Here is an 11,007-nt window from a genome sequence, read left to right as displayed (position 1 = left end):
CCTCTGGCGTCCCAAGCCAGTTCTTAACCATCACACCACTCGGCTGGCCCCAGTAAGCATATTCTTTGATCTAGCAATTCTACTTAAAAACTATATCCTAGAAATAAAAATAAGGATGTGCACAGAGTATTATATACAGGCCACAAGTGTTAGTGACAGAAAGAGGCAATAATAAGGGGCTAGTTAAAATCATGGTAGTAAGTACACAGTAAAATACAAGAGATACATAAGAAGTTTCTCAAGGAAAACTGTTCGCAATTTATTACTAAGTATAAAGAACAAGTCACAGAACAATAGGTATAATATGAATCCATTTATGTGATAAAATGTGTATATGTGTATATAGAGAGATCCATAGTATGAACAGAGAAAGAGATCTTAAAGGATGTAACCAAAATAGGAACAATATGTATCTCTGACAAGTGTTAGTGTGATTTTTTTTTCTTCTTCGTGTTTCCTACTTCTTTGACAAGGAACACAGAGGTATGATGCAGACCACCTGGTGGGGAACCCTGTTCAGAACTCCTGTTTGCTCTGAGCATCCCCATCTCTTATATGTGACATATATATCTCTTGTGCTGCTGTTTCATTTTTCAAACCTAATCTTGTCTCCTCAATTCTCTAGACTGCGGGTACAGTCCGTGCTTTGCATTTCCTTTGTGTTCCTCTCAATGCCCAGTACACAGCAAGTTCTCAGCAAATGGCCCAAGTACGAAGGTGTCATTTCTGCGCCTGTGGCCCTGTAGGCTGCCTGAGGATGGGCTGGCTGGCTCCACAGGTGTGGCATCAAGCCCAGTTCCAGGTCAGGCTTGAGGCTGTGTGTTGTGGGTCACCTGTCAATCTGGTCCTCTGAAGATGACCATTGTTGCTGCTAATTATTATTGAGTGATGGGGCTGTTTGTTTAAAGCATAGGTTACTGCCCACACACCCAGAGGCAAAGCCAATCCTGCGGCATCCTATAATTAATGAGCTAATAAATATTTCCACTGGTGTGAAGTTGGCTTTGATCCAACAGATCCCTTCCCACTTCTTCCGCCACCTCACCCCATTTATAACTTCCCGTCTTGGCTGTTAGAGGCCTCCTTTGGAGAAGTACCCCCCTTCATCCAAACTATGGGTCTAGCCGAAACGGCCCTGTGTCCCTGGTCCCAAGCCTGACCCACCAGCATCTCCGGGTCCTCCTGGGTGATAAAGTTTGTTTTCATATCTAAGCAAATCTACTACCCAAAATGCATCTCAGCCTGTCAGCCCAGGGACCTAAAGGGTCCTAAGAGACCACTGTAGGAATGACAGAGGATTTTTTTCATGCAAATTCAACGAGTAAATTTTCATGGTTGTCCATAATCTCTGCAATCAGTACTTACTTCGGTTAAACCCTCTGGAAAAAAAAAATTACAAAAGCCATCAGAAATGGAGAAATCAGAATCAGGGAGAAAAGACCAATCAAATGTCTTTTTTTTTTTTCTCTCCTTGTATAGATATAAACCATCCTTGGTGTTTCCAAGGTTCTAGAAGAAGCAGAGGGAGAAGGGAAGTCCTGGAGTACTTGCCAGGAGCACATGTGAGAGGCTATATGGAGACCAAGCCTCGAGTGCCACCGCTGAAGGAAGCTTGGACTGGGAACTTTACAGCTCCATGCCTCAGCTTCCTCATCTGTAAAATGGGATGATAATAGAGGCAACTGACTTGTGAGGATTAAATGAGTTAATGGCTATAAAGCACTGAGAACAGTGGCAAACTACGGGTGAACAAGACAGAAGCGTTCACCACTGTTAACAAAAGCAGAGGCAGTCACAGTGTCAGCCACGTGCCGGGCAGTCTGCCCTGCTGTCGCCCAGGGTTTCCCAACCTCGACACTATTGATTTGGGGGCTGGATAACTCTCTGTTGTGAGCAGCTGCCCTATGCAATATAGGAGGTTTAGCAGTATCCCTGGCGTCTCTCTACCCACTAGATGCCAGTAGCAAATCCTCCTTAAACCCCACCAAGTTGTGACAACCAAAAGTATCTCCAAACACTGCTAAATGTCCCCAGCTTGGGGGGAGGGGGCAAAGTTGCCCCTGTTTGAGAACCATGATATAGTCCTATAAAAGCCACTGTCCCATAAGGAAGCCATGCCACACACTAGGACCTCCCACCCCTGTACAGCTCTGGTGTGGATCTAGGCCTATGAGTCCCACACTGGGGCCCCCTGTGGTTAGATACAGGAGCTGCAGGTGGGGAAGTAAACAGCATCCAATTCTGTTTCTCTAGGTGGCTGCCATTTTCTCTCCTTGCAGATGGAATCGGAAACTGGGGCCTAGGCAGCCTTCTAGTTGGGAGATACTCCCCCCACTTGAGAGACCGAGAGGGTGCAGAGACAAAAGGAGGCCAGGGCTGAATTCTCCAGGAGCCTGTGGCTGTGGCCTTAGTTAGAGGGTGTGAGCAGGGCTTACGAAGATGCCTGGGAACCCAGTCCAGCATAGAGGAGAGAAGGCCAGGTAGAGAAAAGGCTCTTACCTAGTGAGGGCTCTGGGCACAGCAGCAGCAGACCCTCTCTTCTCGGGAAACAAGTGGGCTCTGCACTTAATTCTGAAAAGAAACACACAGCTCTTTTCATAAAATGACCTCCTGACCATTTAGCACCATTAAAGCTGAACATATACTCATTTTGACCCAGCAGCTGCACTGCTACGCATGTACTGTATCGATACATTAGCACAGGTGCACAGCCGTGGTGTACCAGATGTGCATTGGGCTCTTAATTGGTAATAGCTAAAAATCTGAGAACGTACACCCATCACCCGGTGAAATACATGTGACGCATATGGTATCATTGAAAGAAATTAAGTAGAACTATACCTACTTAAATAATACAATTTATTTAACAATAAAGTCAAATGGTTAAATAAAGAAGCAAATGAGTTGCAGGTAATATACAGTTTGAAATCATTTGTATATAAAAAGCTGTATAGAAATAGATACATGTCTTTATCTGCATGAAAATCTTCTCGAACTCTCAAGATGCTGTTAGCAATAGTTTTATACATCTAGGGAGTGGGAATGAACGACAGGAGAGCTTTTGCTTTCTCTTTTGGTTCTGTTAGAATTTCCTATTATGAGCATATATTGTTGTTGTTTTTTAAGAATAACATAAATCTGTATCTACTGCTGTGGAAACATTTTTAAGCTATATTGTGAAAAAAAATTTTTTTCAAAAGTGGCAGAATATGACTCGTACAAGTCACAGGAATGAATCTCAGTTCACAAATTTAAGAATGCAAGAAACCAAACTTTCGTTTCTGTAACTCAACTCAGTGCTTATGGTAAGCTTCCCTCCTGCCAACAGAAAGCTGACTTCTCTGTGCGTCTGAGTTCTCCAGAGCACTGGGAAGTGCCAGGCACGGCACAGAGGAAGTGGCTGTGCAGTTGGCTGAGGCAAGGTCTAGTGGCCTCTGTGCTCTGTGCCACTGTGGGCAGCCAGGAACCTTGGGCCAGGCTGTCTGTGTCCCTGCAGGTTGGCCCCACCATGTGGCCACCACTTGCTGGGAGGCAGGATCTTTCTTCCCTGTCTCTCCTGCCCCCAAGCCTGTCCAAGGAGGGGAGGGCTCCAAAGAGTTGAGGGTCTTTCCGCTCCAGGTGAAATCCTTCCTCCATCTTGTTTCTAATCAAGGCACAGACTGTGCAAGAGCGTCCTTTTTGTTCGGTGAACTACTTCACAAGTCATGAAGTTTCCCTAAGTGCGTAAGCTTTTTGGCACACACGCCAGAGACACTTGAAGATGGCTTCTATTTTCTAATCTGGGAGCTAGCTAATTTGGGAGGAAATGAGCTACGTGAACGTGAGAGTGAGAAAGGGGGAAATCTGGGGATGGGGAGAGATTAATTTCTCAAATATCATGCATAAATAAAGAGCAAAGAGTTTGAACACTTCCACCAAATAATTAACAGCAGGGTTAGCTTTAGGATAGGGGAAGAGGTAGAAAGGGAACTTTACCTTTTTATTCTATGTATTTTGAAACTGCTTGGATTTTTTAAACGATGAAGCTATATTCAGTATTGCTTATATAATCTAGTATTTTAAAAAAAAAAGATGTCTATATCTTTTGCCTCCAAGCTGGAGACGGAGGGTGATGCAAGCCACACCTGTCTGGCCCACTGGTGGGCAGAACCTTGGGAAGCATATTTGCATGAGGAGCTAAGAGGCCTATCAGGAAAGAATTCTTGCTAAGGGAAGAAGGACAACCGTATAATGAGCTGACCCAGAGACAAAGCTTTGTTCGATGGAAAGGAGGTAATTCTGAGCTACAGTTGTATCTGTGACTTAGACATATCTGTGGGGCCAGACCTCATGGCTCTATAAGGTAATGGGGGTACCAGCAGCCCCACAGCCCTGTTCCTACTATGGAGCCAGCTGACCTCATGCCAATAGGAATGTCAGTGGCTCCCGCCAGGTATGTGGTGCCTGATGGGTGAGGCAGTGTCTAGCAGAATTGATAACTCCATGGGGTGTGGCAGGGGCAAAGGGAGGTTGCAGAGCTTGAGAAGAGAAAAAGATAGCTGGGGGGTGGGGATGGTAATTGTCTAACCTTATCTACCAGCACCTGGGAGACACACACCCTGAGGATGCCCAAAGTGCTCACGGGATGAGGACGTGGGGACTAGGCAGGACCTGCGCTGGCAGGTAGGAGCCAGAGTCAGAGACACATGTGAATGAGCTCTCACCATGTGAAGAGTGCTCAGGAGTCCAGGTGTGCACAGGTGGGGAGCACGGGACCGGGAGCCACAAAGTCTACATGGGAGGGTCAGGGAAGGTCTCCTGAGTCAGCTGCCTCGTAATTCAGTGGGTGGGAAGGGTGGGGAGCAGGAGGAACCCGCATACAAAAGCCTGGAGCTGTGAGGGAGTGAGCCGGGCTTTGTGGGAACTGAAAGCAGCCCCGACAGAAGGCAGGGGAATGGTAGGTGAGGCCACAAAGGTTGTGTTCCATGGTAAGAAATTGGACTTCATCCTGCAGGCAGTGGTGAAGCTCAGAGAAGGGCTTTACACAGGGAAATGAGCTAATCAAATGACCAGGAAAGCTTTGCATCACCACACTGCCACCACTCCTAGCTAGCTCCCTCCCGCGAGCTATGTCCGTGTTGCTTCCTCCAGGAAGTGTTTCCTGACCACCAGTGAGACACAGCTAGCCCTTAGCGAAGGCTTCTTGGGGCTCTCAAGCACCCCTATCACACTGTCTTGACCTGTGCCCTGTACTTTTTCTCTCCCCTTGTAATGTGTAAGTGCTGGAGGCCAGGGATTACATCTGTTGTGTTCTATGTTGTATCCCCAGCACCCTGCACAGAGCCCAGCATAATAAGTCCTCAGTATGTATTTACTTACTGGAAAAAAATCTGTGAGAAGATAACCCTTGTGAGCTGTCTAGGTTGGAAAGGGAGGGAACAGGGGACCAAGGAGAAACCTCTTGTAACAGTTTGAGTAAGACGTGATGGGGACCTCATCTGAAGCAATGGTGGCAGAGCTGGAGGGCAGGAAGATGTTGGGAAAATATAAGGCAAAAAACGATAGGCTGGGTGATTAGACGAGTGAAGTAAGGGGGCCAGATAAGGGGTGAGGGAGGGCTCCTGGGCTTCTAGTTTAAGCAGTTGGGTGGGTGATGGATTAACCAAGACGGGCTAACTCTGGAAGAGGAAGCAATCTGTGGGGGAAGATGACTGAATAGTTTAGACTTGTTGACATGCCTGCAGGGCACACAGGTGGAAAGGTCCTGGGGCAGCTGGAATCATAGAACTGGAGCCCAGGACAGACATCTGAACTACAGGTGGAGATTTGGGAACTGTTGTCCTGTAGGTGATGGTTAAAGACCAGGGAGGGGACTGGATCACCCAGGGAGGGAAGGAGGAGATGAAGCAACAAGGAGGATGCCCATCTGTACGGGGAAGGTTGAGGAACTACGGAGGAAAAAGGAGATATGAGAGACACAGGGAGAAAAGAAAGCAGTATCACAGCTGCTAGGGCAGAAGTGGCTTCAAGGACTAGCAAACAGGATTCGATAGCGTAGAGAAATTAAAAGCCCACCCAGGGTCCCCTTAGAATTGAGAAAACTCAGGCCCAGGGAAGCTAACTGAGGTGTTCAAAGCCACGAGCTATTAGTGCCCATGGTCACACAGATCAGTGGCTCTAAAACTATAATCCTTGGACTCCGGGGTAGGAGACGGGGGTCTCCTGGATCTTTCCAGCATGGTTCAAGAGGTCAAGAACATTTTTATAATAATACCAAGAATTTCTGGAGTATTCACTTTGTTGACATCTGCACTGATAGTGTAAAAGCAAAAATTGGTAAACTGCTGGGGCCTTAACACAAATCAATGAAGTCACTTCCTTCATCCCCATGTACTTATGGTTTAACAAAAGTCCAGCCTCACATAAGAATGTCCATGATGGGGGGTGGCCAGGTAGCTCAGTTGGTTAGAGCACAGTGCTCACAACACCAAGGTTGCCGGTTCGATCCCCACATGGGCCACTGAGCTGTGCCCTCCACAACTAGATTGAAACAACTACTGGACTTGGCGCTGATGGGTCCTGGAAAAACACACTGTTCCCCAATAGAATTTTAAAAAGAAATTTTTTTTAAATGTCCATGATGGAGTAATAATTGTTAATTTTATTAAAACACGACCCTTGAGTACACATCTTGTTAACAGTCGGTGCACAAAGCTCTTCTGCCACATACTGAAGTAATGGACACATTTACATGATTGTTTGCAGTGAGGGCTGAACTACTTGCTTTTTTCGTGGAACATCATTTTTATTAGAAAAAACAATTGACAAACTGTGATTATTCAGTTGGGTATTTGGCAGACATTTTCTCGAAAATGAATGAAGTGAGCTTGTCACATTAAGTAAAACAACTGTCAGTATTTTTTGCCAATGATAAAATTTGAGCTGTCAAGTGAAAATTAGAATTTTAGAAAACTTGTATCTACACGATGAGCTTGACAGCTTCCCAATACCTAAAGGCTTTGCTGATGAAATCAGTGGTGATACTAACAAACGTGATATCGTGGACGGAAAGTGTCCACATTTGGAAGATCTGCATAACTCACTGAGTCATTATCTTCCGAATGACCGACGCATGATGTTACAAAATCAGGCATGAATAAAAGACCCATTCAAAGTATAAGACAGACCAGTGGAGTTTGGTATAGCTGTGTATGAGATCATCAATGTGGTTTCAGATCTCATACCACAGCTAATCTTTCAGAAACTGCCATTTGTCCAATTTTGGTGACATATCAAAGATATCCACAATTATCTGAAAAGGCTATTAAAATAAGTCCTACGTTTTCCAACCACAAATCTGTATGAAGCTGGATTTTATTCATCTACTCTGACTAAAGCAACATTTTGCCACAGACTGAATACAGAAGCAGATGTGAGTCCAGTTGTCTTCTCTTAAGGCAGTCATTAAAGAGACCTGCCTATCTGTAAAACACTATAACTCTCCTCTAAATATTTTTATTTTAGAAAATGTATTTTTTATAAAATGTTAACATGTAAAGTATGTTATTTTTAAAAAATAATACTTTTAAAGCCTCTGTTTCTAGTATTTGTTTCCATATTTGTAATATGGTAAATATCTATACCTATAGACCACATGAATTAACGTCTTCTGAATTCCTCAATAATTTTTAAGAGTGTAAAAGGGTCCAACACCAAAATATTAGCGAACCACTGATACAGATCATCGACTCCTGTCTCCCAAGTCTTGGGGCTTACCAGCACACCTAACCCCTTCCACACGCTTCTCTAGAAAACACAGTTATAAAACCTAAAAAATGTATATATGTATAGCTTAAGAAGAGATAATACAGCAGGCACAATGAGCTGAAGAGAGAATAAGACCCTTTTCTTCCCATCAAAATAATGTTCCAATTTAAAGGCCAAGACCTGGTAAGCGGCCCTACTAGGCTATGCTGGGTTCATCCACAACCCACCTGCCCCGCTACTGCCACCTGTGGGAAAAGACAGAGTAGGGGTGGAGGGCTGAGTAGGTGTTTAGGTGTCTTATTCCGTAACTGATTTGACACAACAGCCAACGAAGTAAGGCAGGTGGAGTCATTTTTTTACCAGTCACAATTTACAGGGGAGGTCTGTGCCTTGCCTAATACTAGTCAATAAAAGTCAAGTTAGGAGACCAATCAATAAAAGTCAAATTAAAAGCAGCAGCCCAGGGATTGTAATCCAGAGTTCCCTCTACTACGATAACTCTCTTCCCCACTCAAGCCTAGAGGTCCACCATTAAAGATGCATTATTTTACATGCAAGTAAGGTCTTTTCCTATATTTATAAACCACATAGACTTTTTTTTAATCCTTGTCCATTCTTTTGGATGACTAGGCATTTTATAATACAGTAAAACCTTGGATTGCGAGTAATGTGGTTTGCAAGTGTTCCATAAGATGAGCAAACATTTCTAATACATTTTAATGTGGTAAACGAGCGATGTCTTGCAATATGAATAGTTTGTTTCCAGAAGGAATTATGCTCGCAAACCAAGGTATTACTGTAGTTTTTAAGAGACAGTGACCCTTTGTACTACTTTTCAGTTATAAAACCAGTTTTTAAATGATTAAAATAAATGAAATAGAAGACAAGATAACATAAAAGCCAGTTCTTAGAAAAGAAAATCGACCTGTAACAAAACTAATTATAAAAAGGGCATGAAGCATTAAATAAGAGAGATCGGGAATGAAAAAGGGAAGCTAAAATAGAGATATAAAAATAAGACAAAAATTGTATGCGAATAATTTTTTAACTTTTTTTTTACATTTTTAACATTTTTGAGAAAAATTAAAAATTACCAAAATTGACTAGAGAAGTACTAGTTTTAGTAATACTTGTAGTTGTAGTAGAAGTAATATTCTGGGGTCTCCTCTTAAAATGCAAACCGCTCAGCAAAGTGCTGGTGAGTATGTTCTTCGTCGCCTTTTGTGACTAAAGAGATAGATGGATGGGTCTTTGGAGCCTGGGCCCCTCTGTCGGGTTAGAAGGGAAAAGGGCGCTGAGAGTACAGAGGAGGGGCTGGCACTGCCCCTTGCTTAGCAACCTGGTGGCCTGGAGTCATTACCCCAAGGCTGTCAGGCTGCCAAGACATCCCCCACTGGCTTCCCCAAGACTTGACCTCAAACGCGAGACTCTGCCCGGCCTGTCAGTCCCAGGTGGGCATACAGACACAGACACCCCTGTCCATCTGGATCTGCCTAGCCCCAAGGCTCAGGCTACAATCCCCTCTCCCTTACCTCCTTTCCTCTTACCCCTCCTCCTCCTTCCTCCCCCTCTCCTTTCTCCTCCTCTTCTTCCCTCTCCCTGCCTCCCCACCCTGCCCCCCATTTTCTATTTTGAAGACAAAAAGTAGCTCCAGGTGTGGCTGGAGTCATATCAGGTGCCACAGCACCTCTCCCCGCTATCCCACCCTCTCCCTACTCCCTGCTGGGCCAGAGGGAGTTGCAGCAAATAGGGAGAGTCCTGAGGCCTAACCACTCTGCCTATCTTGGCCCATTCCCCAAACGCACTTCTGAGTCTGATGTCAAAATGAAACAGAGAAGGGGTCAGACAGGTGTGGTGCTATGTGCAGTAAAGGGAGACAGTCGTCTAGCGCTGAGCCTTGGTACTGGAGTTAATGCAAGAGATCTACCATTTATATCTTGCACTGTCTGTGCTCCAAATGGATGTCCCACATATATAAGCACTAGTGTCTCAAGTTTGTCAATGCAGTTGGGTCAATAAAATTAAATCTATTTAAATATGTTACCCTGTCCATACCAGCTTGTGACCACTAGTTATCTCAAGCAACAGACACAAGAAGCACTACCACTTTAAGAGGTGTGTGTGCGTGTGTGTGTGCATGCGCGTGTGTGTTGGGGTTGTGGAAATCCATTAAGTATTTTAATGATAGAGTCATCTTCAGGAAAAGGATGGGGGTGACCAATGTACCCAACACTGCTGTGGTCAGTTGGGATGTCTCCTTATGGTCTTATCCATGGGGGGGGGGGCGGGGGGGAGGCGGGCAATAGTGAGAAGAGGTCACAATAGAGAGCTGAGTTTAGGTAAAAAGGATTCCTTTGTGGATCTTGCTAATGATTTTAGTCCTGGACTGACTCAAGCTCTTGCAGCCCCTAAGATAGGTACTTCAGTGGACTCCTTATCTTGCTCACAGCCTCAGGGTTGAGATAGGATGTGGAGGGCAGATACTCACTGTGACCTCCGACCTCTGTTGACTATCTGGACTGGAATGGCCAGCCTATCCAGATGACAGAAAACTGATGCTGCAATGACACGACCATACTAGAGGCCAGGACACTTGACCAGGCACGTTCAAGTACATTAATGGACACAGTGGGTTGGAAGAATTAAAATCTGGGCCACACCAAATGTTTGGTAGTCCTTGTCGGCTCAGAGCTGTGAGTGCCTCAATATCCGGGAGGGGGGTGACATGGTAGGAAACCTGGTGTATTTTGATGTGAGCAATCAGCTCTTAGAAGTCCTCCTTCCAAAAATATCCCCCCCTGCTCCAGACTCACCTGACACCTAAAATTTCACCATTAGTAGGTCCTTCAAGTTACTCAATAGGTCTCTAGAAAAACACAAAGATCTTTTAAAACAGGGTGGGGGGTGGGGATTAGTGAGAAGTCAAACAAGAACAAACCAGTGGTAGCCCTGGAATTCCTAGATGAGGGGCTTAGAGTGGCAATCCAGTGGGAAGAGGGGAGGGGTGGAAGCACCCCTTGACTCTACCACTGAAACTAGAGAAACAAGCAGAGCACTGAGATCATGGAAATCAAGGCACAGGAGTCCTGGGGCCGGCCGAGTGGCGCGATGGTTAAGAGCTAGCTTGGGACGCCAGAGGGCCCCAGTTTGGATCCCACATATGAGGGCCAGTGACACTGCCCTCCACAGCTAAGATGCTGAACAACAGCTCAACCTGGAGCTGGGCTGCCATGAGTCGCCGGCAATGGTGTAGGCTGCAGC

At 45.2% G+C, this 11,007-nt stretch overlaps 1 long non-coding RNA gene across 1 annotated transcript; it reads right to left on the bottom strand.

Moving 5' to 3' along the window:
• Positions 1-69: 69 nt before the first annotated feature.
• LOC109385370 (uncharacterized) lies at positions 70-10,904 on the bottom strand. Its single transcript, XR_002124600.1, has 3 exons — positions 10,560-10,904; positions 2,500-2,571; positions 70-1,379 (listed from the first exon to the last, which is right to left on the bottom strand). It is a non-coding gene; the product is annotated as an uncharacterized LOC109385370 (long non-coding RNA).
• Between the last annotated feature and the right edge of the window lie 103 nt (positions 10,905-11,007).

This window comes from Hipposideros armiger, unplaced genomic scaffold (genome assembly GCF_001890085.2).
Source record: "Hipposideros armiger isolate ML-2016 unplaced genomic scaffold, ASM189008v1 scaffold_114, whole genome shotgun sequence".
NCBI classification, from domain to species: Eukaryota; Metazoa; Chordata; class Mammalia; order Chiroptera; family Hipposideridae; genus Hipposideros; species Hipposideros armiger.
The sequence above is the reverse complement of the archived record's forward strand: the minus strand, read 5'-3'. Positions and strand labels throughout refer to the sequence as shown.